Below are 27,785 nucleotides of genomic sequence, written 5' to 3'. Positions count from 1 at the left end.
GGCATTACCGGGAACCTGTGCCCACCTCCACCCTCATGAAGCTGCTTACCGAGCAGGGAGGATTTCCCGCAGGTCCTCAGCCTGATGTCTGCACTAACTCAAGAGCAAATGGGGGATTGTGGTGAAAAAGATGGTGTAGTAGGATGGCAGGGCAGTAACCACCTCCTACATGCACATGAAGAAAGCTACTACAGCAAATACAACTTATCCTGAAAACTACCTGAAGACTGCAGAACAGACCATCAACACCGGGTGAAGAAGAGAAGACCACACAGAGAAGGGTAAAGGCAGAGCATGACCAGGGACCCCAGCTCTTCTCCCATTCCAGCCAACAAGTGGGAGGGAGAGCAATAGAGTGGGCAGGGGGAAAGTGCTCGGAAGACCTGCACACATGTTCCTGGAGATCTTTTCTGGCACTGTGAGTGTACATTGCACTGGGCTTTGGTGATTAACAGGACTGTACTCCACGGAGAGTACGGGCCCTTTGGGAGGTTGAGACTCCTGATGCTTGTGGAGAACAGGCATGTTCCACAGGTCCTGCTGAGACCCAAAACAGAGGAGGCAGTCTGAAAGATTTACCAGCAGTGGGAAGTGTGCTGGAGGGCAGGGATGACAGGACTTCTCTCCCCAGGGGAGAAGGACAGGTGAATGATACTCTCCCAGCCGTTCTTCCACCCAACTCCTTGGGCTCTTGCAGGACCCACACCCAAATGCTCCATATCCCTTCTTGATTCTTGATGGCTCAGCCCTGAAGCACTTCCATATGCACATGCCCACCCACCTTGGCAGAATGCTCCACACAGCAGCCATTAGTATTTGCTACCTGGCTGGAAGAGTGAGACTTTCTCAGCTTTCCCAGCTCTCTCTCAGCCCAACTGGTGAGACTCCTGTGGGATCCATCTCCAAACACAGGGTGCATCACCCTTGTGACTCAGCTTTGCGCCACACTTCCCTGTGCACTTGCTGTGCCTGCACCACTCACCCAGCAGTGGCTGCCATTTGCTGCTTGGCAGGAAGACAGAGGTCCTGCTCATAGTGATCCCTGCAGAAACACTGCAGCCCATGCAATTGGGCACCCTGAGGCGATCTGTCAGCCTTTGCTGGCACAAATCGACCATTGCCAGCATGCAGGCTGAAAGTTTCTCCCACCCAGAGCCCACGATGAGGAACTGTGGCTCCACTGCAAAGGAAAACCAGGCACTGGTGAGCAGAGAGTCCTGAGATTCCTGGCACCACAGGATGCCATTTCTTTCATGACCAGGAGGCAGAGATGATCTACTTAATACAAAGGAAGACATACAGCAATGCAGAGAAAATGAAGCGGCAGAGGAATATGTTTCAAACAGAAGAACAGACTAAGACACCAGAGAGCAGGCCAAATGGAACAGAGATTACCAGTCTTCTTTTATGAAGATTCCATAGTAACAGTCATAAAGATGCCCACTGACTTGTGGAAAAGAATTGATGATCTCAGAGAGAACTTCATCAGAGAGATAGATTTGAAAAAAGGCCACTCAGAGTTGAAGAATTCAATAACTGTAATGAAAAATACAATAGAAGGAATAAATAGTAGACATCTGGAAGGAGAGGAGAGAAATAACGAGATGGAAATTAAAGAACAGGAAAACAACCAAGCTGAAATCAGAGAGGAAAAAGCTTTGCTAAACATGAGAGGATGCTTAAGAGAGCTGTGCAACAACTCCAAATAAAACAATATTCACATAACAGGGGTCCCAGAAGAAGAAGAAAAAGGGGTAAAAATTCTATTTGAAGAAAGAATAGCTGAAAACTTCACCAATCTGGGGAAGGAAATAGACACCGAGGCCTGGAAGCGTAGAGGGCCCCTAAGAAAAGGAACCCCATGGACACAACACCAAGACATACAGTAATTAAAGTGGCAAAGATTAAAGAGAAAGAGAGAATCTTAAGTGCAGCAGGAGAGAGGCAGATAGTTACCTGTGAGGGAAACTCCATAAGACTATCAGTAGATTCCTCAGCAGAAACTTTACAGGTCAGAAGGGAGTGGCATGAAATATTTAATGTATTGAAAGAGAAAAACCTACAACCAAGAATCCTCTCCCCAGCAAGATTACCATTCAGAATCGAAGGGGAGATTAAACATTTCCCAGATAAACTAAGGTTAAATGAGTTCCCAAACACTAAACTGGTCTTACAAGACATGTAAAGGGACTTCTGTAGCTGGAAATATTCTTAAGCCTAAATATTTTTCATCAATGAAACAAACCTACAATAAAAGTAGCAGGCCAATTACTTATGAGCAAGTATGAAGTTAAACACAAAAGTAGTAAAATCAACTGTACGCAAAATCAGTCATGGGATACACAAGAGATGTAGATTATGACATACATAAAGTGTGGAGGAGGAAAAATACAAAAGGAGTACTTTCAGATTGTGTTAGAAATAGAGTGACCATCAACTTAATATAAACTGTTATATATTTAGGAAACAGGCTATGAACCTTATGGTAACTGCAAACCCAAAGCATATAACAGATACACAAAATTTAAAAAAGGAAACCCAAGCAGAACAGTATTAAAAACCATCAAATAATAAGAGATGAGATAAGAGAGGAAGATCAGAACAGAGAAACTACAAAACCAACCAGAAAACAATTAATAAAATGGTAACAAGTATATATCTATCCATAATTGCCTTAAGTGTAATTGGACTAAATACACCAATCAAAAGACATAGGGTAGCAGAACAAATAAAGACACAAGGCCCATCTATATGCTGCCTAAAGGACATTCATTTCAGACCTAAGGACATACACAGACTGAAAGTGAGGGGATGGAAAAAAAAGATATTTCATGCAAATAAACAGGAAAAAAAGAAGGGGTGGCAGTAATTTTATCAGGCAAAGTAGAATTCAAAACAAAGAAGGTAACGAGACAAAGAAGGACATTCCACAAATATAAAGTGATCAGTCCAACAAGAGGATATAATGATTGTAAATATCTATGCACTCAACATAGGAGCACCTAAATATATAAAACAAATACGAACAGACCTAAATGGGAAACTGACAGCAACACAATCATATTAAGAGACCTTAACACTCCACTTACATCAGTGAACAGATCACCCAGACAGAAAATAAATAAGGAAACAGAGATGTTGAACAACACATTAGACCAGATGGACTTAACAGGTATATACAGACCTTTCCTGCTGCAAAGCAGCAGCATACACATTTTTCTCAAGTGCACATGGAATGTGCTCCAGAATAGATCACATATTAGGACACAAAAACAGTCTCAATAAATTCAAAGATATTGAAATTGTATGAAGCATCTTTTCAGATCACAGTGGTATGAAACTAGAAATCAAATACACAAAGAAACCAAAAGAAGCACATACACCCAGAGGGTAAATAATCAATGGATCAGTGAACAAATCAAAGAAGAAATCAAGCAATGCATGAAGACAAATGGAAACAAAATACATCAGTTCCAAGTATGTGGATGCTGCAAAAGCAGTTCTAAGAAGAAAGTATGTAGCAATACAGGCCAACCTCAAGAAAGAGGAACAATCCAAAATAAACAGTCTAAGCTCACAACTAAGGAAAATAGAAAAAGAACAAGAAATGAAAACCAAAGTTACTAGGAGGGACATAATAAGATAAGAGCAGAAATTAATAAAATAGAGAAGAACAACACAATGGAAAAACTCAAATGAAACCGAGAGCTGATTCTTTGAGAAGTGAGAGTACAGACAAACCCTAGCCAGACTTTTCACAAAAAAAGGGAGAAGACACAAATAAACAATCAGAAATGAAAAAGGGGATGTTACAACCAATACCACAGACATTCAAAGAATTATTAGAGAATACTATCAAAAATTATGGGCCAATAAATTGGACAACCTAGAAGATATGGATAAATTCCTTGAAAAGTACAACCTTCCAAGAGTGACCCAGGAAGAAACAGAAGGTCTGAACATACCAATTAGCAGTAACAAAATTAAATTGGCAATCAAAAGACTCCCAGTAAATAAATTCCATGACTGGATGGATTCACAGTTGACTTCTACCAAACACTTAAAGAAGACCTAATATCCATCCTTCTCAAAGAATTCCAAAAAGTAGAAAAGGAGGGAATACTTCCAAGTCACTCTATGAGACCAACATCATTCTAATACCAAAACCAGACAAACAAGAAAAGAAAAAAAAGGTAATTATAGGCTGATATCCCAGACAAACATAGACACAAGAATCCTCAACAAAATATTAGAAAATCAAACTCAGAAATACAACAAAAGGATCATCCAGCACGACAGAGTGGGATTTATTCCAAGGATGCAAGGATGGTACAATATTTGTAAATCAATGAACGTGATACAGCACATTAACCATCTGATCATCTCAATAGTTGCTGAAAATGCACTGACAAAATTCAACATACAGTCATGATAAAAATTCTCAACAAAGTGGGTACAGAGGAAACATAACCTCAACATAATATGGACCATATATAAGATAATAAGGACCAAACCCACAGCTAACATCATACTGAATGGTGAAAAGCTGTAAGCTTTTCCTCTAAGATCAGGAACAAGGCAAGGATGCCCATTCTCACCACTTTAATTCAACATACTACTGGAGGTCTTAACCATGGCAATCAGAGAAGATAAAGATATAAAAGTCATCCATATTGGTAAGGAAGACATAGAACAGACACTATTTGCAGATGACTTGGTACTGTATATAGAAAACCCTAAAGACTCCATCAAAAACCATTAGAACTAATAACTGGATTCAGCAAAGTTTCAGGATACAAAATTACTATACATAAATATGTTGCATTCCCATGTACAGACAACCAACTAGCAGAAGGAGAAACAACTCTATTTACAATTGCTCAAAAAGAATAAAGCACATAGGAATAAAACTAACCCAGGAGGTGAAAGACCTGTACTCGGAAACTGTAAGACACTGAGGAGAGAAATTAAAGAAGACAGAAATAAATGGAAATTTTTTTTTTTCCGGATAATTATTTTTTATTGAAGGGTAGTTGACACACAGTATTACATTAGTTTCAGGTGTACAACACAGTGATTCAACATTTATATACATGATAATTCTAGGTACCAGCTATCACCATACCAAGTTGTTATAATATTTTGACTATATTCCTTATGCTATACATTACATCCCGGTTACTTACTTATTTTACAATTGGAAGTGTTTATATATATAGTGAGGGCATCTCTCATATTTATTGATGAAATGGTTGTTAACAACAATAAAATTCTGTATAGGGGGGTCAATGCTCAATGCACAATCATTAATCCACCCCAAGCCTAATTTTCGTCAGTCTCCAATCTTCTGATGCATAACGAACAAGTTCTTACATGGAGAACAAATTCTTACATAGTGAATAAGTTACATGGTGAACAGTACAAGGGCAGTCATCACAGAAGCTTTCGGTTTTGCTCATGCATTATGAACAGTCAGTTCAAATATGAATATTCATTTGATTTTTATACTTGATTTATATGTGGATACCACATTTCTCTCATTATTATTATTTTTAATAAAATGCTGAAGTGGTAGGTAGATACGAGATAAAGGTAGAAAACATAGTTTAGTGTTGTAAGAGAGCAAATGTAGATGATCAGGTGTGTGCCTGTAGACTATGTGTTAATCCAAGCTAGACACAGGCAATAAAACATCCACATATGCAGAAGATTTCTCTCAGAACAGGAGGGGGGAGGTTCTAAGCCTCACCTCTGTTGATCCCCATTTTCTCACCTGATGGCCCCCCTGCGACTGTGCCTGTCTTAGGTTGTTCCTCCCTTGAGGAATCTTAACCATCTCTGGCTAACCAGTCATCTTCCGGGGCAATACAGGGAAATGTAAAGTTGGTAAGTGAGAGAGAAGCCTTATTGTTTGAAAAGGCTGGCTTTTTATTTCTTTGCATATCTATGCCCTGTGGCTTCTATGCCCAGCATTTGTCTTGAGGTATCTTTACCACTTGGAAGAATTATGATACTCGGTAAATTCGATATGTGGCATGAGTTCTATTTAAGGGTTGTAATTAGGTAGGAAGAAGAAAAGCTATGGAAGTAGCAGGCAGAAGAAAACCTGGGAAGATTGATTATTTCTTTGACATATCTTCTTGTAAAGTAACTTCAGCATGTATAGGTCTTAAACTACTAATTAAATTCTGCACACTCATTAACATAATAGGAGTACAGTTATGTAACCAAAGCATACCTGTAATTACCAGCCATCTCCAGTGAAACCAAGAAAACCAGTTAGGCACCTTAGGCATTTGTGAAAGCTTATCTATGATATGGTGAATATTGTCCAACTGAACTTGAACAGTCTGAGAGAGTTCAGATAAATTAAAACAGCCCATTCCTGGGGACTGTTCACATCCCGTATATTCTTTTAACAGTAAATAGTCTGTGGTTGTAAGATTTTGGAGTGCTACAATTTGCACTTCTCCTAATTCATGGTTGAGTTCCAACAGTATAGATCCAGTCAAATTTGTTGTTTTACTATATGCACAGGCCAGCTTAGATATCTCCTTCTTCATTCCCATGGCAAGTCCAGGAGCTGGTGGGATGAGTGCATCTACAGCTGTAGCAGTGCGTGGATCTTTGTTGGGGTTTTTTGATGATCATCTTCTGGCATGAGTCTTCCAGAGAGTGCTGATGTTGGAAGTTCTTTTTCATATCATATCTTAGTTCATTTTCGGGGTAGCCAAATTAGGCTTTGATCCTCTGTATAAACACAAACAGACCCTTTGCCTACACTTTTATATGCCCTTTATATCATTGTGTAGAACTCATTGGAGGTCACCACACAGGAACTGCTTTTTTTTTTTTTATCTTTAATCTGCACTTACATGACGAATACTTTGTTTACTAGGCTCTCCCCTATACCAGGGCCCCCCTATATACCCCTTTACAGTCACTGTCCATCAGCGTAGCAAAATGTTGTAGAATCACTACTTGTCTTCTCTGTGTTGTACAGCCCTCCCCTTTCTCCCACACCCCTATGGATGCTAATCTTAATACCCCCCTTTTTCTCCCCCGCTTATCCCTCCCTACCCACCCATCCTCCCTTTGGTACCTGTTAGTCCATTCTTGAGTTCTGTGATTCTGCTGCTGTTTTGTTCCTTCAGTTTTTCCTTTGTTCTTATACTCCACAGATGAGTGAAATCATTTGGTATTTGTCTTTCTCTGCTTGGCTTGTTTCACTGAGCATAATACCCTCCAGCTCCATCCATGTTGCTGCAAATGGTAGGATTTGCCCTTTTCTTATGGCTGAGTAGTATTCCATTGTGTATATGTACCACATCTTCTTTATCCATTCATCTATCGATGGACATTTAGGTTGCTTCCAATTCTTGGATATTGTAAATAGTGCTGCGATAAACATAGGGGTGCATTGGTCTTTCTCAAACTTGATTGCTTCATTCTTAGGGTAAATTCCTAGGAGTGCAATTCCTGGGTCAAATGGTAAGTCTGTTTTGAGCATTTTGATGTACCTCCATACTGTTTTCCACAATGGTTGAACTAACTTACATTCCCACCAGCAGTGTAGGAGGGTTCCCCTTTCTCCGCAGCCTCGCCAACATTTGTTGTTGTTTGTCTTTTGGATGGCAGCCATCCTTACTGGTGTGAGGTGATACCTCATTGTAGTTTTAATATGCATTTCTCTGATAATTAGCGATGTGGAGCATCTTTTCATGTGTCTGTTGGCCATCTGTATTTCTTTTTTGGAGAACCGTCTGTTCAGTTCCTCTGCCCATTTTTTAATTGAGTTATTTGTTTTTTGTTTGTTGAGGTGTGTGAGCTCTTTATATATTCTGGATTTTAAGCCTTTATCGGATGTGTCATTTTCAAATATATTCTCCCATACTGTAGGGATCCTTTTTGTTCTATTGATGGTGTCTTTTGCTGTACAGAAGCTTTTCAGCTTAATATAGTCCCACTTGTTCATTTTTGCTGATATGTTCAAGAAGAGGTCACTCATGTTTATGTCTAAGAGGTTTTTGCCTATGTTTTTTTCCAAGAGTTTAATGGTTTCGTGACTTACATTCAGGTCTTTGATCCATTTTGAGTTTACTTTTGTATATGGGGTTAGACAATGGTCCAGTTTCATTCTCCTACATGTAGCTGTCCAGTTTTGCCAGCACCACCTGTTGAAGAGACTGTCATTTCGCCATTGTATGTCCATGGCTCCTTTATCAAATATTAATTGACCATATATGTCTGGGTTAATGTCTGGATTGTCTAGTCTGTTCCATTGGTCTGTGGCTCTGTTCTTGTGCCAGTACCAAATTGTCTTGATTACTATGGCTTTATAATAGAGCTTGAAGTTGGGGAGTGAGAGCCCCCCTACTTTATTCTTCTTTCTCAGGATTGCTTTGGCTATTCGGGGTCTTTGGTGGTTCCATATGAATTTTTGAATTATTTGTTCCAGTTCATTGAAGAATGTTGCTGGTAGTTTCATAGGGATTGCATCAAATCTGTATATTGCTTTGGGCAGGATGGCCATTTTGACGATATTAATTCTTCCTAGCCACGAGCATGGGATGCGTTTCCATCTGTTAGTGTCCCCTTTAATTTCTCTTAAGAATGATTTGTAGTTTTCAGAGTATAAGTCTTTCACTTCTTTGGTTAGGTTTATTCCTAGGTATTTTATATTTTTTTTGATGCAATTGTGAATGGAGTTGTTTTCCTGATTTCTCTTTCTGTTGGTTCATTGTTAGTGTATAGGAAAGCCACAGATTTCTGTGTGTTGATTTTGTATCCTGCAACTTTGCTGTATTCCGATATCAGTTCTAGTAGTTTTGGGGTGGAGTTTTTAGGGTTTTTTATGTACAGTATCATGTCATCTGCAAATAGTGACAGTTTAACTTCTTCTTTACCAATCTGGATTCCTTGTATTTCTTTATTTTGTCTGATTGCCGTGGCTAGGACCTCCAGTACTATGTTAAATAACAGTGGAGAGAGTGGGCATCCCTGTCTAGTTCCCGACCTCAGAGGAAATGCTTTCAGCTTCTCGCTGTTCAATATAATGTTGGCTGTGGGTTTATCATAGATGGCCTTTATTATGTTGAGGTACTTGCCCTCTATTCCCATTTTGCTGAGAGTTTTTATCATGAATGGATGTTGAACTTTGTCAAATGCTTTTTCAGCATCTATGGAGATGATCATGTGGTTTTTGTCTTTCTTTTTGTTGATGTGGTGGATGATGTTGATGGACTTTCGAATGTTGTGCCATCCTTGCATCCCTGGGATGAATCCCACTTGGTCACGGTGTATGATCCTTTTGATGTATTTTTGAATTCGGTTTGCTAAAATTTTGTTGAGTATTTTTGCATCTACGTTCATCAGGGATATTGGTCTGTAGTTTTCTTTTTTGGTGGTGTCTTTGCCTGGTTTTGGTATTAGGGTGATGTTAGCTTCATAGAATGAGTTTGGGAGTATCCCCTCCTCCTCTATTTTTTGGAAAACTTTAAGGAGAATGGGTATTATGTCTTCCCTGTATGTCTGATAAAATTCCGAGGTAAATCCATCTGGCCCGGGGGTTTTGTTCTTTGGTAGTTTTTTGATTACCTCTTCAATTTCATTGCTGGTAATTGGTCTGTTTAGATTTTCTGTTTCTTCCTGGGTCAATCTTGGAAGGTTATATTTTTCTAGGAAGTTGTCCATTTCTCCTAGGTTTCCCAGCTTGTTAGCATATAGGTTTTCATAGTAGTCTCTAATAATTATTTGTATTTCTGTGGGGTCCGTCATGATTTTTCCTTTCTCGTTTCTGATACTGTTGACTTGTGTTGACTCTGTTTTCCTCTTAATAAGTCTGGCTAGAGGCTTATCTATTTTGTTTATTTTCTCGAAGAACCAGCTCTTGGTTTCATTGATTTTTGCTATTGTTTTATTCTTCTCAATTTTATTTATTTATTCTCTGATCTTTATTATGTCCCTCCTGCTGACCTTAGGCCTCATTTGTTCTTCTTTTTCCAATTTCGATGATTGTGACATTAGACCGTTCTTTTGGGCTTGTTCTTCCTTTTTTAAATATGCTTGGATTGCTATATACTTTCCTCTTAAGACTGCTTTTGCTGTGTCCCACAGAAGTTGGAGCTTAATGTTGTTGTTGTCGTTTGTTTCCATATATTGCTGGATCTCCATTTTGATTTGGTCATTGATCCATTGATTATTTAGGAGTGTGTTGTTTAGCCTCTATGTGTTTGTGAGCCTTTTTGCTTTCTTTGAACAGTTTATTTCTAGTTTAATGCCTTTGTGGTCTGAAAAGTTGGTTGGTAGGATTTCAATCTTTTGGAATTTACTGAGGCTCTTTTTGTGTCCTAGTATGTGGTCTATTCTGCAGAATGTTCCATGTGCACTTGAGAAGAATGTGTATCCTGTTGCTTTTGGATGTAGAGTTCTGTAGATGTCTATTAGGTCCATCCGTTCTAGTGTGTTGTTCAGTGCCTCTGTGTCCTTACTTATTTTCTGTCTGGTGGATCTGTCCTTTGCAGTGAGTGGTGTGTTGAAGTCTCCTAGAATGAATGCATTGCATTCTATTTCCTCCTTTAGTTCTGTTAATATTTGTTTCAGGTATGTTGGTGCTCCTGTATTGGGTGCATATATATTTATAATGGTTATATCCTCTTGATGGACTGAGCCCTTTATCATTATGTAATGTCCTTCTTTGTCTTTTGTTACTTTCTTTATTTTGAAGTCTGTTTTGTCTGATACCAGAATTGCAACACCTGCTTTCTTCTCTCTGTTGTTTGCATGAAATATCTTTTTCCATCCCTTGACTTTAAGTCTGTGCGTCTCTTTGGGTTTGAGGTGAGTCTCTTGTAAGCAGCATATGGATGGATCTTGCTTTTTTATCCATTCTATTACTCTGTGTCTTTTGATTGGTGCATTCAGTCCATTTACATTTAGGGTGATTATTGAAAGGTATGAATTTATTGCCATTGCAGGCTTTAAGTTTGTGGTTACCAAAGGTTTAGGGTTAGCTTCTTTACTATCTTACTGTCTAACTTAACTCGCTTGTTGAGCTATTATAAACGCGGTCTGATGATTCTTTATTTATCTCCCTTCTTATTCCTACTCCTCCCTTCTTCATATGTTGGGTGTTTTGTTGTGTGCTCTTTTTAGGAGTGCTCCCATCTAGAGCAGTCCCTGTAGGATGCCCTGTAGAGGTGGTTTGTGGGAGGCAAATTCCCTCTATTTTTGTTTGTCTGGGAATTGTTTAATCCCTCCTTCATATTTAAATGATATTCGTGCTGGATACAGTAGTCTTGGTTCAAGGCCCTTCTGTTTCATTGCATTAAGTATATCATGCCGTTCTCTTCTGGCCTGTAGGGTTTCTGTTGAGAAGTCTGATGATAGCCTGATGGGTTTTCCTTTGTAGGTGACCTTTTTTTCCTCTCTGGCTGCCTTTAATACTTTGTCCTTGTCTTTGATCTTTGCCATTTTAATTATTATGTGTCTTGGTGTTGCCCTCCTTGGATCCCTTGTCATGGGAGTTCTGTGTACCTCTGTGGTCTGAGATGCCATTTCTTCCCCTAGTTTGGGGAAGTTTTCGGCAATTATTTCTTCGAAGACACTTTCTATCCCTTTTTCTGTCTCTTCTCCTTCTGGAATTCCTATAATGCGTATATTATTCCTTTTTGATTGGTCACTCAGCTCTCTTAAAATTCTTTCATTCCTGGAGATCCTTTTATCTCTCTCTACATCAGCTTCTCTGCGTTCCTGTTCTCTGTTTTCTAGTCCATTAATGGTCTCTTGCATCTCGTCCATTCTGTTTTGAAGTCCTTCCAGAGCTTGTTTTATTTCTGTATTCTCCTTCCTTAGTTCTTGCATATTTCTCTGCAAGTCCATCAGCATGGTTATGACTTTTGTTTTGAATTCTTTTTCAGGAAGACTGGCTAAATCTATCTCCCCAGGTTCCTTCTCAGGGGAAGATGTAGCAGATGCCGAAGCTGTCTGGGTTAGTCTTGTCTGGATCATATTTTTTTGCCTTTTCATGTTGACAGGTGCTATTGACTCTCAGCTGGTAGGGCCAAAATTTTCACTTGCTACTGGCCTTTCTTTACTGGGACAACTGCGACCCCTAGTGGCTTGTGTTGGGTAATTGCGTGTAGAGTGGGTCTTTGTGTCTTGCCTGGCCGGAAGGGAGAAATTTCCCTTTCTGTGGGCGGAGTTTGTCTCAGGCTGCTTCTCTGCTTTCGCAGCGCCCGGTGGGGTAATGGATGGGGGGGCTGCTTGACTGTTTGCCTCCGTGAGGGGTCTCAGAGCTGTTGCCCAGGGGGTTAGTGCGCCCGGTTTTCCCTGTAATTTCCAGCTGCTGTACTGTGACCTGGGTTGTTTCCGTCAAGCTGTTAAGTCCCTGTCCCTTTAAGACTTTCAAAAAGCCCCCGCTTTTCTTTGTCACAGGGGCATCAGCTTCGGCACCCGCTCAGAGGTCTTGCTGCCCTGTTTTCCCAGTATCCAGGGCCCCCCGCCCACGCACTGTGTCTGTGCTCTGGTGGGGGTGGCTGGGGCTGGGTGTTCGGCAGTCTTGGACTCCATCTCCCTCCCGCTCTGCCTATTCTTCTCCCGCCGGGAGCTGGGGGGAGGGGCGCTCGGGTCCCGCAGGGCTGGGGCTTGTATCTTACCCCTTTCACCAGTCGCTGGTTTGTCGCTGGTGTAGCTGCAGTCTGGCCACTGTCCTGCGTCTTCTGGTCTCTCTTTTAGGACTAGTTGTGTTTGTTGTATTTTCAAAAGTATATATTTTTTTGGGAGGAGATTCCCACTGTCCTACTCATGCCGCCATGTTGGCTCCGCCCCCTCAATAAATGGAAATTTATCCAAGTTCATGGATAGTAAGAACTAATATTGTGAAAATGGCCATCCTGCACAAATCAGTTTACAGATTCAATGCAATCCCTAACAAATTACCAATGGCATTTTTCAGTGAACTAGAGCAAATAATCTTAAATTCATATGGAACCACAAAAGACTCCAAATAGCAAAAGCAATCTTGAGAAAGAAGAAGCTAGAGGTATTACATTCCCTCAATTCAAGCTACACTACAAAGCCTCTATAATCAAAACAGTATGGCCCTGGTTCAAGAATGTATCCATAGATCAATGGAACAGAATAGAGAACTCAGAAATAAACCCATGCATGTATGGTGAATTAATGTATGACAAGGAAGCCATGAATATACAACAGGGAAAAGACAGACTCTTCAATAAATGGTGTTGGGAAAATTGGACAGCTACATGCAAGCAAATGAAACCAGATCACTGTCTTAACTCCATACAGAAAAGTAAATGTGAAATGGATTCAAGATCTAAATATAGGACATGGAACCATAAAACCCTTAGAGGAAAACTTAGGCAAAAATTGCTTGAACATAAGCATGAGCAGTTTTTTTCTGGACATGTCTCCCTGACCAAGGGAAACAATATAAAAAATGAATAAGTGGGACTACATCAAACTAAAAATCTTCTGTACAGCAAAGGACACCATCATCAGAACAAAAAGGCAACCTAGAGTATGGGAGAATATATTCATACATGATTTACTTGATAAGGGGTATAATGGAGTATATAGTCAGTGGTTCTGTAACATCTTCCTATGTTGACAGATAGTGACCCCAGTAGGAGCAGTGAGGACTTAATAATGTGTAGAACTGTTGAATCACTGTATTTTGTATTTTAAACCAATATAGTATTGTCTATCAACTATGCTTCAATTAAAAAATTAAAAAACAACAAATGGCATCCAGTGTTTCAAAACATGGAATATGTGAACATTGATGATAAATTCAGAGAGCTCAAGACAGAAGCACAGAAAACCTGAAAGTTAAAAATTGTATACACCTAAAATTAGACAGTGCTTAAGTCTACTATGAATATGCATACAATCACTCCCACATATAGCATGTTCCTTATAGTTTAATATCTAGTAAAGGTTAAAAGTCAAATAAGACATAATACCATCTTAATATATAAATTTACATACATATAACATATATATATGTAAATGTACATAAGAACAACATCACGTTATTAATGAGAACTGTCTTAAGGTATTGAGACTGTAGACAGCTGTAATTTTCTTTTTCTCATCATATGTGTGTAAAATTTTGGCAAAAAGCAGTGATCATTCTTGTAATAAAAAATCTCCTAAAAATAAAAAGATGTACAAATAAATGATCACACAACCACACATTTATCATCTCTGCCAAGAGATGTGACAATATGCTCCAACCAGCCCAGACCAGGGTGGGTTCCCTCTCCAGGGGCCCTGTACCTTTCTGGGCGGAACTCCTCAGGTTCTGGCCAGAGCTCTGGGCCTTGATGAAGAACAAAGATGGGCACCATCACCACTGTCCCCTTGGGAATGAGCACCCCTTTGATCTCCACATCTTTCTTACAGAGTCGCTCAAGTCTACCAGCAACTGGGAATAATCTGAGATTCATTCACCACCATGTCTAGGTACTCCATCTGCACCAGGGCATCGCAGGAAGGTAGCGTCTGGGAAGAAACAGATTTAGAGAAATCGAGATTTGGGATCAACTCCCAACTCAGTCTTTTCTTTGTAAAGCCACCGAGATTTGATGGTTAACTGGTTCCTGTAACATATCCTGGCCTATCCTAATACAGAATTTTAGCAAGATTGAATTCATTTATAAGTATAAAGCATTTAAAGCACACATACATAGTAAGAAGCAAATGTGAGGTATTAGAGTTGTTAAGGTTATAATTATTATTATGAAAATGAGAGAGCACAGTGCTCTAGCTAGGCTCTGTCTCACAGTGACCTTTCCATCTTATTGCAATCAAAAGGATCCCAATATGGGCTTTACCACAAAGGAAAGAAAATTCTAATTTAGGTAGGCCCTAAAATGTATCCTTACCTTATTTTTGACAGACCTATGAAATAGGAGGGTGATAACCTTGTGGAAACCAGAGTCAGGACTTAAATGCATGTGTTCTATATCCTACCTGATGCTCTTTCCTACATGCCAAGCCTATCCTATTCAGCAAAATTACCCAGTGTGGTAAACTGCATGAATGGCCCCATTTCTTGACCCCTCGTGTGTTTGTGCCCTTTGCCCTCTAATGTGGTGGTGTCCTTCCATTCTGACTCTGGGGTTGACCATGTGGCCTGCTTTGAAGCAATGGAATGTTGACCAAGTGTGATGCAAGCAGAGTTTAGGAGGGCACCCACAGATTGGGCTTCTTGCTCTAGCTGTCTGTTATTGCCCCGAGAATAACACACCCAGGCTAGTTTTCTGGAATAGGAGAGATGCATGGATGCATGGGTGTGGGGCTGAGTCAGCCCTGCCAGCCTAGTCAAGGCCAACCTAGATCAGCCAACAGCCAGATGAAGGCAGGTCAAGCAAATACCAACAGAGATAGCTTATCTAGACACTTGAGCAATAAATGCTTAATGTTAGGTGCCACTAATACTTTGTGTGTGATTTTTATTTGGCAGTATTTTGGTAACAGATAACTGTATACTAGCACCAGTGTGTTTTTCTCAAAGATCTTACATTTCTGTGAATAATGTATTTTACCTACATTTTTCCCTTTATCTCCATAAATCCTTCCTAAATATGAAAGTGTACGAATTAATGCTCCTGTGTTTTGCAAAAATCCTCCTAAGAAATGGTGAGGAGTCCTTCTTGCTAAACCTTCACCTTCTCCCACCCTCTCTGGGTATCACCCCCTCACCTTATTTGGGAAAGTTGCATCAATCTCTTCCTGCAATTTCTGCTGGGCATCAGGGTGAGTGGCCAATAAATACATAAGGAAGCAAAGAGCACTGCTAGTGGTATCATAGCCAGCAAAAATAAAGATAATAGATTGGGCCACAAGCTCCGTATCAGTCAGAGCTAAAAGGAGAGAAAGACACTGAGGTAAAGCAAGTGAATGTACAACATCACAGGTAAAATGAGGAGAAACCAAAATTGAACTCCCGAATCCTTAGGGAAAAAATGGGAAGTAATTGAGAGTCCAACTGGGGGTGGTTTGCAGTCTGATGTGTATCTTTCAGAGCCAAAAAAGGCAAAAGTGGTCTTGATTCAGTTCTCCCCAGAGCTAATACTGTTCTTTGCCTTCTCTGCTTTGTAATGTATATTGGTAATTTCATGAGCTAGCATTTCTTTCTAACATACATGGTGTGATCAGCATGTCCCTTGGAGAATCCTAAAAGTACTTTAGCTATGAGGATATGGGATAGAATTCTTCCCCAGGAAAAATTTAAATAGTTCTAGCTAACATATAGCTTCTTTTGTTGAGAGACTTTGCAATACAAGGCTTAATAGTAAGGAGAAGTTAAAGATCTTTCATCTACACGTTTCCTTCTATTTAAGAGAACAATACTGGGCTACAGATAACTCTTGCTACTCAAAGTGTGTTCCATGGACCAGCAATATCAGTAGCACATGGGAACTTTTTAGATTTGCAGAAAATCTAATTCCACCATAGAACTATTGAATCAAAATCTGAACATTCTTGGTATGGGTGATTTGTGTGCACACTCTAGTTTAGGAAGCATGGATTATTATACCTTTGAGAGGCATCAGGTAACAGAAGACCAGAGGCACAGGTTTTCAATGAATAAAGTCCGTAATATACAGAAATTACAGACATGGACAAAAGCTAGAAGAGTGGTGATTGATCCTACTCTAAAAAATGGCTTAGAATAGCAGAAGAAAGAATGTATCATTAAAAGGGCATTGACCAGATGAAATATAGAAAAACAGGGCCCAGTGAGCAGGGTCAGCAGTGCTTATTCAACCATGTCCTGAATGTCACCTTCCTTAGCACATGTCCCCACTCTCTGCTCTACATCATGCTCAGCAAACAGCCCTTGTGGACATAAGTTGGTCTCCCTTTTGATTTTTCTCCTGGGAGAATCTAAGGATGGTCAGGTTCTAATCTATTTGATTGGGACTATATTAGAACCTATAGATAATTAAGCACTGAAATGAACGGGGCACCTGCACCAACCATTTACCTCCCAAGTAAAAAGAATACAAGATGCATGTAAAAAGTTCTACAGAGTTCTGAATTCCTAATGATGGCTTCTAGGATGCTGTTATGGATGAATTCCTCTAGAAAATTCTCCACCCCATAGGGTTACCCAAAACTCATGATACTCAAAGCTCAGAGCTCTGAGCTCTGCTTTCAGTATGTTAGCCACTAGCCCCATGTGGCTATTTAAGTTTTGATTCAATCTAGTAGAAGTTGAATATAATACAAGTTTCATCTCTTCAGCAGCACTAGCCATATGTGAAGTGCGCAATAGCTACATGTGTCTAGCGATTATTGCATTGAACAGAGCAGAAGTAGACTACGTCATCACAAAAAGTTCTTTTGGACTATGTAGATAGATTGGTTGATAGAATAACAGATGGACAGATAGAAGTAGATGTAGACATAGATATAGATATATTTTAGTGCTATGATGAAGTCATCCTTATTCTCTACAACGAGTTGTTAAATTTTCAGGAATTTTCTGACACGGTTGTCAAAGCATTGGTACCTTAAAATTAACCATGAAGGGAGAATTCATGTCATAGAAGTTAAGTATGCATAAATTCTTTTTTGCTGTTGAGAGGCAGCATGTTTACAACAGTGGTTATGGGTAGATAAAGAAATATGTATGTTTATCAGTCCTCTATAAATATATTTGATGTTCTCAGCTTTGTGCACTGAGAAGATCTAGAAGCCAAGATATCCTGGTAACAATGAGCACTCCTACATCCCAGATTTTGGTTTCTAAATACCATTTCTCACTAAAAGGAACCTAGGGCTCTTGGAGAAATGGTAGATTCCAGATTTTGTTACGGGAAATAGAGAAATCTGGAATGTCTCCCACCAGAAAGTCAAGAAGAGCTCAGAAAATTGTATGTGAAAAGGAAACAAGATAGTCTATATACTATAATGGGACATACACGTCACTATACATTTCTGAAAACCCATAGAATATACACCAAGAATGAACCCTAATGTAAATTATGGTCCTTGGATGATAATAATCTGTTATGGCAGGTTCACTGAGTATAAAAAATGTCCACTCCTGGGAGGGGTTTGACAGTGAGGGGGGCTGTTTGGAAAGGGGGCAGTGAGTGTGTTGGAAATAGCTGTAACTTCTGCTCAATTTTGCTGTGAAAGTGTAACAGTATAGTTTTTATTGTTGCTATAAAAAAGAAATTTATTGTAAATAAAATAATTTTAAAAAGAAGAAGAAAAAAATGACATGAAAGCCCATATGGAATGGTTTCCAGTGGACAGTTCTTGTGAGAACTTGAGGATTAAAATAAAGAATAATGTAAGGTAATGAATTAGTAATTTATGAGAACTTTGTGATAAAAATAATTGCAGAGAAGGGGCAGAAGATGGCGGCGTGAGTAGAGCAGCGGAAATCTCCTCCCAAAACAACATATATCTATGAAAATATAACAAAGACAACCCTTCCTAGAATAAAGACCAGAGGACACAGGACAATATCCAGACCACATCCGCACCTGAGAGAACCCAGCGCCTCCCGAAGGGGGTAAGATACAAGCCCCGGCCCCGCGGGAGCCGAGCACCCCTCCCCCCAGCTCCCGGCGGGAGAAGAGCAGGCAGAGCGGGAGGGAGACGGAGCCCAGGACTGCCGAGCACCCAGCCCCAGCCATCCGGGCCAGAGTGCAGGGCGCTCGATACTAGGAAAACAGGGCAGCAAGAACAGTGAGCAGGCACTGGAGGCTGGGCGACAGAGGACATAAGAAAAGCGCGCGACCATTTTTTTTTTTGCTTTTTTGCTGTTTTGTTTTGGCGAGCGCTTTTTGGAAGTCTTAAAGGGATAGGGACCCCAATACTAGGGAAACAGGGCAGAAAGACCGGTGAGCAGAGGCCTGAGGCTGGCACCGGAGAATAAAGAAAAACGAACGACAACCTTTTTTTTTTTTTTTTTTTTTTTAATTAAAAAAAATTTTTTTTCTTTTTTTTTTGGTGGGCATTGTTTTGTTTTGGCGGGTGCTTTTTGGAAGTCTTAAAGGGGCAGGGCGGGTCACCTAATCCAGAGGTAGGGAATCCGGGATCTCTGGGCACCCTAACCCCTGGGCTGCAGGGAGCAGGGAGGCCCCTTACGGAGATAAATAGCCTGCCAGCCGCTCCTGCTCCAACGCGACTCCACCATTTTGGAGTAGCTGCCCGAGCCAGGCCACGCCCACAGCAACAGCGGAGATTAACTCCATAGCAGCCGGGCAGGAAGCAGAAACCCTGTCTGCGCGCAGCTGCGCAGCACAAGCCACTAGAGGCCGCTGTTCTCCCAGGAGAGGAGGGCCACAAACCAACAAGAAAGGAAGTCCTTCCAGCCGTCACTCGTCCCAGCTCTGCAGACTATTCCTATCACCATGAAAAGGCAAAGCTACAGGCAGACAAAGATCACAGAGACAACACCAGAGAAGGAGACAGACCTAACCAGTCTCCCTGAAAAAGAATTCAAAATAAGAATCATAAACATGCTGACAGAGATGCAGAGAAATACGCAAGAGAAATGGGATGAAGTCCGGAAGGAGATCACAGATGCCAGAAAGGAGATCGCAGAAATGAAACAAACTCTGGAAGGGTTTATAAGCAGAATGGATAGAATGCAAGAGGCCACTGATGGAATTGAAATCAGAGAACAGGAACGCATAGAAGCTGACATAGAGAGAGACAAAAGGATCTCCAGGAATGAAACAATATTAAGAGAACTGTGTGACCAATCCAAAAGGAACAATATCCGTATTATAGGGGTCCCAGAAGAAGAAGAGAGAGGAAAAGAGATGGAAAGTATCTTAGAAGAAATAATTGCTGAAAACTTCCCCACACTGGGGGAGGAAGTAATCGAACAGACCACGGAAATACACAGAACCCCCAACAGAAAGGATCCAAGAAGGGCAACACCAAGACACATAATAATTAAAATGGCAAAGATCAAGGACAAGGAAAGAGTGTTAAAGGCAGCTAGAGAGAAAAAGGTCACCTATAAAGGGAAACCCATCAGGCTAACGTCAGATTTCTCAACAGAAACCCTACAGGCCAGAAGAGAATGGCATGATATATTTAATACAATGAAACAGAAGGGCCTTGAACCAAGGATACTGTATCCAGCACGACTATCATTCAAATATGACGGTGGGATTAAACAATTCCCAGACAAACAAAAGCTGAGGGAATTTGCTTTCCACAAACCACCTCTACAGAACATCTTACAGGGACTGCTCTAGATGGGAGCACTCCTAGAAGGAGCACAGCACAATACACCCAACATAGGAAGAATCGAGGAGGAGGAACAAGAAGGGAGAGAAGAAAAGAATCTCCAGATAGTGTATATAACAGCTCAATAAGCGAGCTAAGTTAGGCAGTAAGATACTAAAGAGGCTAACCTTGAACCTTTGGTAACCACAAATTTAAAGCCTGCAATGGCAATAAGTACATATCTTTCAATAGTCACCCTAAATGTTAATGGGTTGAATGCACCAATCAAAAGACACAGAGTAACAGAATGGTTAAAAAAGCAAGACCCATCTATATGCTGCTTACAAGAAACTCACCTCAAACCCAAAGACATGTACAGACTAAAAGTCAAGGGATGGAAAAACATATTTCAAGCAAACAACAGTGAGAAGAAAGCAGGGGTTGCAGTACTAATATCAGACAAAATAGACTTCAAAACAAAGAAAGTAACAAGAGATAAAGAAGGACACTACATAATGATAAAGGGCTCAGTCAAACAAGACGATATAACCATTCTAAATATATATGCACCCAACACAGGAGCACCAGCATATGTGAAACAAATACTAACAGAACTAAAGGGGGATATAGACTGCAATGCATTCATTCTAGGAGACTTCAACACACCACTCACCCCAAAGGATAGATCCACTGGGCAGAAAATACGTAAGGACACGGAAGCACTGAACAACACAGTAGAGCAGATGAACCTAATAGACATCTATAGAACTCTACATCCAAAAGCAGCGGGATATACATTCTTCTCAAGTGCACATGGAACATTCTCCAGAATAGACCACATACTAGGCCACAAAAAGAGCCTCAGAAAATTCCAAAAGATTGAAATCCTACCAACCAACTTTTCAGACCACAAAGGCATAAAACTAGAAATAAACTGTACAAAGAAAGCAAAGAGGCTCACAAACACATGGAGGCTTAACAACACGCTCCTAAATAATCAATGGATCAATGACCAAATCAAAATGGAGATCCAGCAATATATGGAAACAAACGACAACAACAACACTAAGCCCCAACTTCTGTGGGACACAGCAAAAGCAGTCTTAAGAGGAAAGTATATAGCAATCCAAGCATATTTAAAAAAGGAAGAGCAATCCCAAATGAATGGTCTAATGTCACAATTATCGAAATTGGAAAAAGAAGAACAGATGAGGCCTAAGGTCAGCAGAAGGAGGGACATAATAAAGATCAGAGAATAAATAAATAAAATTGAGAAGAATAAAACAATAGCAAAAATCAATGAAACCAAGAGCTGGTTCTTCGAGAAAATAAACAAAATAGATAAGCCTCTAGCCAGACTTATTAAGAAGAAAAGAGAGTCAACACAAATCAACAGTATCAGAAACGAGAAAGGAAAAATCACGACGGACCCCACGGAAATGCAAAGAATTATTGGAGAATACTATGAAAACCTATATGCTAACAAGCTGGGAAACCTAGGAGAAATGGACAACTTCCTAGAAAAATATAACGTTCCAAGATTGACCCAGGAAGAAACAGAAAATCTAAACAGACCAATTACCAGCAACGAAATTGAAGCGGTAATCAAAAAACTACCAAAGAACAAAACCCCCGGGCCAGATGGATTTACCTCGGAATTTTATCAGACATACAGGGAAGACATAATACCCATTCTCCTTAAAGTTTTCCAAAAAATAGAGGAGGAGGGGATACTCCCAAACTCATTCTATGAAGCTAACATCACCCTAATACCAAAACCAGGCAAAGACACCACCAAAAAAGAAAACTACAGACCAATATCCCTGATGAACGTAGATGCAAAAATACTCAACAAAATATTAGCAAACCGAATTCAAAAATACATCAAAAGGATCATACACCATGACCAAGTGGGATTCATCCCAGGGATGCAAGGATGGTACAACATTCGAAAGTCCATCAACATCATCCACCACATCAACAAAAAGAAAGACAAAAACCACATGATCATCTCCATAGATGCTGAAAAAGCATTTGACAAAGTTCAACATCCATTCATGATAAAAACTCTCAGCAAAATGGGAATAGAGGGCAAGTACCTCAACATAATAAAGGCCATCTATGATAAACCCACAGCCAACATTATATTGAACAGCGAGAAGCTGAAAGCATTTCCTCTGAGATCGGGAACTAGACAGGGATGCCCACTCTCTCCACTGTTATTTAACATAGTACTGGAGGTCCTAGCCACAGCAATCAGACAAAGCAAAGAAATACAAGGAATCCAGATTGGTAAAGAAGAAGTTAAACTGTCACTATTTGCAGATGACATGATACTGTACATAAAAAACCCTAAAGACTCCACCCCAAAACTACTAGAACTGATATCGGAATACAGCAAAGTTGCAGGATACAAAATCAACACACAGAAATCTGTGGCTTTCCTATATACTAACAATGAACCAACAGAAAGAGAAATCAGGAAAACAACTCCATTCACAATTGCATCAAAAAAAATATAAAATACCTAGGAATAAACCTAACCAAAGAAGTGAAAGACTTATACTCTGAAAACTACAAGTCACTCTTAAGAGAAATTAAAGGGGACACTAACATATGGAAACTCATCCCATGCTCGTGGCTAGGAAGAATTAATATCGTCAAAATGGCCATCCTGCCCAAAGCAATATACAGATTTGATGCAATCCCTATGAAACTACCAGCAACATTCTTCAATGAACTGGAACAAATAATTCAAAAATTCATATGGAACCACCAAAGACACCGAATAGCCAAAGCAATCCTGAGAAAGAAGAATAAAGTAGGGGGGATCTCACTCCCCAACTTCAAGCTCTACTATAAAGCCATAGTAATCAAGACAATTTGGTACTGGCACAAGAGCAGAGCCACAGACCAATGGAACAGACTAGAGAATCCAGACATTAACCCAGACATATATGGTCAATTAATATTTGATAAAGGAGCCATGGACATACAATGGCGAAATGACAGTCTCTTCAACAGGTGGTGCTGGCAAAACTGGACAGCTACATGTAGGAGAATGAAACTGGACCATTGTCTAACCCCATATACAAAAGTAAACTCAAAATGGATCAAAGACCTGAATGTAAGCCATGAAACCATTAAACTCTTGGAAGAAAACATAGGCGAAAACCTCTTAGACATAAACATGAGTGACCTCTTCTTGAACATATCTCCCCGGGCAAGGAAAACAACAGCAAAAATGAGTAAGTGGGACTATATTAAGCTGAAAAGCTTCTGTACAGCAAAAGACACCATCAATAGAACAAGAAGGATCCCTACAGTATGGGAGAATATATTTGAAAATGACACATCCGATAAAGGCTTAAAATCCAGAATATATAAAGAGCTCACACACCTCAACAAACAAAAAACAAATAACCCAATTAAGAAATGGGCAGAGGAACTGAACAGACAGTTCTCCAAAAAAGAAATACAGATGGCCAACAGACACATGAAAAGATGCTCCACATCGCTAATTATCAGAGAAATGCATATTAAAACTACAATGAGGTATCACCTCACACCAGTAAGGATGGCTGCCATCCAAAAGACAAACAACAACAAATGTTGGCGAGGCTGTGGAGAAAGGGGAACCCTCCTACACTGCTGGTGGGAATGTAAACTAGTTCAACCATTGTGGAAAGCAGTATGGAGGTATATCAAAATGCTCAAAACAGACTTACCATTTGACCCAGGAATTGCACTCCTAGGAATTTACCCTAAGAACGCAGCAATCAAGTTTGAGAAAGACAGATGCACCCCTATGTTTATTGCAGCACTATTTACAATAGCCAAGAATTGGAAGCAACCTAAATGTCCATCAATAGATGAATGGATAAAGAAGATGTGGTACATATACACAATGGAATACTACTCAGCCATAAGAAAAGGGCAAATCCAATCATTTGCAGCAACATGGATGGAGCTGGAGGGTATTATGCTCAGTGTAACAAGCCAAGCGGAGAAAGAGAAATACCAAATGATTTCACTTATCTGTGGAATATAAGAACAAAGGAAAAACTGAAGGAACAAAACAGCAGCAGAATCACAGAACTCAAGAATGGACTAACAGGTACCAAAGGGAAAAGGACTGGGGAGGATGGGTGGGTAGGGAGGGATAAGGGGGGGAGAAGTAGGGGGGTATTAAGATTAACATACATGGGGGGGTAGGAGAAAAGGGAGGGCTGTACAACACAGAGAAGGCAAGTAGTGATTCTACAACATTTTGCTATGCTGATGGACAGTGACGGTAAAGGGGTTTATAGGGGAGACCTGGTATAGGGGAGAGCCTAGTAAACATAATATTCATCATGTAAGTGTAGATTAGTGATACCAAAAACAAAGCAAAAAAAAAAAAAAAGGGCAGTTCCTGTGTGGTAACCTCCAACGAGTTCTACACAAGGGTATAAAGGGCATATAAAAGTGTAGGCAAAGGGTCTGTTTGTGTTTATACAGAGTATCAAAGCCTAATTGGGCTACCCCGAAAATGAACTAAGATACGATATGAAAAAGAACTTCCAACATCAGCACTCTCTGGAAGACTCATGCCAGAAGATGATCATCAAAAAACCCCAACAAAGATCCACGCACTGCTACAGCTGTAGATGCACTCATCCCACCAGTTCCTGGACTTGCCATGGGAATGAGGAAGGAGATATCTAAGCTGGCCTGTGCATACAGTAAAACAACAAATTTGACTGGATCTATACTGTTGGAACTCAACCATGAATTAGGAGAAGTGCAAATTGTAGCACTCCAAAATCTTACAACCACAGACTATTTACTGTTAAAAGAATATACGGGATGTGAACAGTCCCCAGGAATGGGCTGTTTTAATTTATCTGAACTCTCTCAGACTGTTCAAGTTCAGTTGGACAATATCCACCATATCATAGATAAGTTTTCACAAATGTCTAAGGTGCCTTAATGGTTTTCTTGGTTTCACTGGAGATGGCTGGTAATTACAGATATGCTTTGGTTATGTAACTATACTCCTATTATGTTAATGTGTGTGCGCAATTTAAGTAGTAGCTTAAAACCTATATATGCTGAAGTTACTCTACAAGAAGATATGTCAAAGAAATAATCAATCTTCCCATGTTTTCTTCCACCTGCTACTTCTATAGCTTTTCTTCTTCCTTCCTAATTACAACCCTTAAATAGAATTCGTGCCTCATATCAAATTTACCGAGTATCATAATTCTTCCAAGTGGTAAAGATACCTCAAGACAAATGCTGGGCATAGAAGCCACAGGGCATAAATATGCAAAGAAGTAAAAAGCTAACCTTTTCAAACAATAAGGCTTCCCTCTCACTTACCAACTTCACATTTCCCTGTATGGCCCCGGAAGATGACTGGTTAGCCAGAGACGGGTAAGATTCCTCAAGGGAGGAACAACCTAAGACAGGCACAGTCGCAGGGGGGCCATCAGGTGAGAAATTGGGGATCAACAGAGGTGAGGCTTAGAACCTCACCCCCCCTGTTCTGAGAGAAATCTTCTGCATACGTGGATGTTTTATTGCCCTGGTCTAGCTTGGGTTAACACATAGTCTACAGGCACACACCTGATCATCTACATTTGCTCTCTTACAACACTAAACTATGTTTTCTACCTTTATCTTGTATCTACCTACCACTTCAGCATTTTATTAAAAATAATAATAATAGAGAAATGTGGTATCCACATATAAATCAAGTATAAAAACCAAATGAGTATTCATATTTGAACTGACTGTTTAGAGTTCATAATGCATGAGCAAAACCGAAAGTTTCTGTGATGACTGCCCTTGTACTGTTCACTATGTAACTTATTCATTATGTAAGAATTTGTTCTCCATGTAAGAACTTGTTTGTTATGCCTCAGAAGATTGGAGACTGACGAAAATTAGGGTTGGGGTGGATTAATGATTGTGCATTGAGCATTGACTCCCCTATACAGAATTTTATTGTCGTTAACAACCATTTGATCAATAAATATGAGAGATGCCCTCACAAAAAAAAAAAAAAAAAAAAAGGACAGACTTCCAATGGTAAAATAAATAAGTAACCGGGATGTAATGTATAGCATAAGGAATATAGTCAAGATATTGTAACAGCTTGGTAGGGTGATAGCTGGAACCTAGAATTATGTATATAAATGTTCTACCACTGTGTTGTACACTTGAAACTAATGTAATGTAATACTGTGCGTCAACTACCCTTCAATAAAAAATAATTATTTAAAAAAAAAAAAAAACTTCATCTAAACTTCTAATGAAGTAGAAAAGGTAAGGTTTGAGGTAAGGTTTATGAAAGCTAACATTTACCTTTCTTGGATATCAAGTGACATCTAACAGTCCCTATATTTAGAGAAGCTTTTGCATAGTATCACCTAGAAGCATAAGATTAGCTTCTGATTTAGATTGTCGAAATGTGCAACTCCACAACATCCAAAACTAACCTTTCCTGTTGTCATTTACATAACAAGTAGTTAATTTTATGAGGCAATATTTTATGAGGCAATAATATACAAGATTAGAGAAATTCTGCTTTCAAAAACTTGTCACCATCATTTCCTGTTTAATCATCTCAGCTGACAAAATATGCCTTTTAAGTGAACTTGGTGAGATAAATATAAGCCATTTTGCTTTTAGCTAAGCTTTGCGTCAGTCTTTGAGGTTCCATTCCCACATCCATTGTAGGACTTTAAGATACAGTAGGACTTAGATGCAAAGGGGGAAAGGCAAGACACCAAAGATGGCCAGCAGTGCACCTCCTCCTCAATCTCATTACCACTCTATCACACAGCTGAAAATGTTTCCGAAAAACTAGCTATTACACTGATGTTCAACTGTGATTTTTGAATCATGTGCCCTACTGTTCAACTATTTAAAAGACTAACTAAACAATCGACTATTGTTTGACTTTTATGCATATGGTTATTTAATCTATATTCAAAACTTCACATAAGGGCTTGATAAGTTTGTTATAACAGGTACTTTATAAATGCTTAAGATCATTGCTTACCAGTATAGTTGATACGTGCTTCACTTTGTTTATGGTTATACCCAAGAAGCATAAAGGCCATTAATATTTCAATTATAAATGTGAATTATGATTTTCATGATCTCCTTGAGGCAGAAATTTGTCTTCACAGAGAAACTATTTACTTTTATTTAATAAAAGAAACATTTTTACCTTGATGCTTTTGAACCCCTCTATAAACTCCTCTGAACATAGGATCTGTCAAGTTGATACCAATATCTATGGAAAGCAAAAGTAAAATAAATGATCGGTAAGAAAAAAAAAAAATAATAATTGCTAAGTAAATGTGGGAGAATGGAAAGCTCTCCCTGACAATGGAACATCAACTCAGGAATGTAGAAGAAATGATGGAATTTGAAAGTTCATTTGCATCCACCATAATAATGATGGTTTCAGTCCAAAAACAATCCATCGGTGACAAAACTAGACAGTGAAAGTTTAAGGAGGAACACAGTATTTACACAAGTTCACAGAAATCTGTCAC

At 39.6% G+C, this 27,785-nt stretch overlaps 1 long non-coding RNA gene and 1 pseudogene across 1 annotated transcript in view; one reads left to right on the top strand and one right to left on the bottom strand.

Annotated features, from left to right (window-relative positions):
- LOC118931441 (cytochrome P450 3A12-like) overlaps window positions 1-27,785 on the bottom strand; it is a 56,168-nt pseudogene that overhangs the window by 3,751 nt on the left and 24,632 nt on the right.
- LOC130679181 (uncharacterized) overlaps window positions 14,426-27,785 on the top strand; it is a 33,540-nt gene continuing 20,180 nt past the window's right edge. Inside the window, exon 1 of the long non-coding RNA XR_008992245.1 lies at window positions 14,426-14,487. This is a non-coding gene — a long non-coding RNA (uncharacterized LOC130679181). The remainder of the gene's footprint in view (window positions 14,488-27,785) is intronic.

Source organism: Manis pentadactyla, chromosome 10 (assembly GCF_030020395.1).
Source record: "Manis pentadactyla isolate mManPen7 chromosome 10, mManPen7.hap1, whole genome shotgun sequence".
Taxonomy (NCBI): Eukaryota; Metazoa; Chordata; class Mammalia; order Pholidota; family Manidae; genus Manis; species Manis pentadactyla.
The sequence above is the reverse complement of the archived record's forward strand: the minus strand, read 5'-3'. Positions and strand labels throughout refer to the sequence as shown.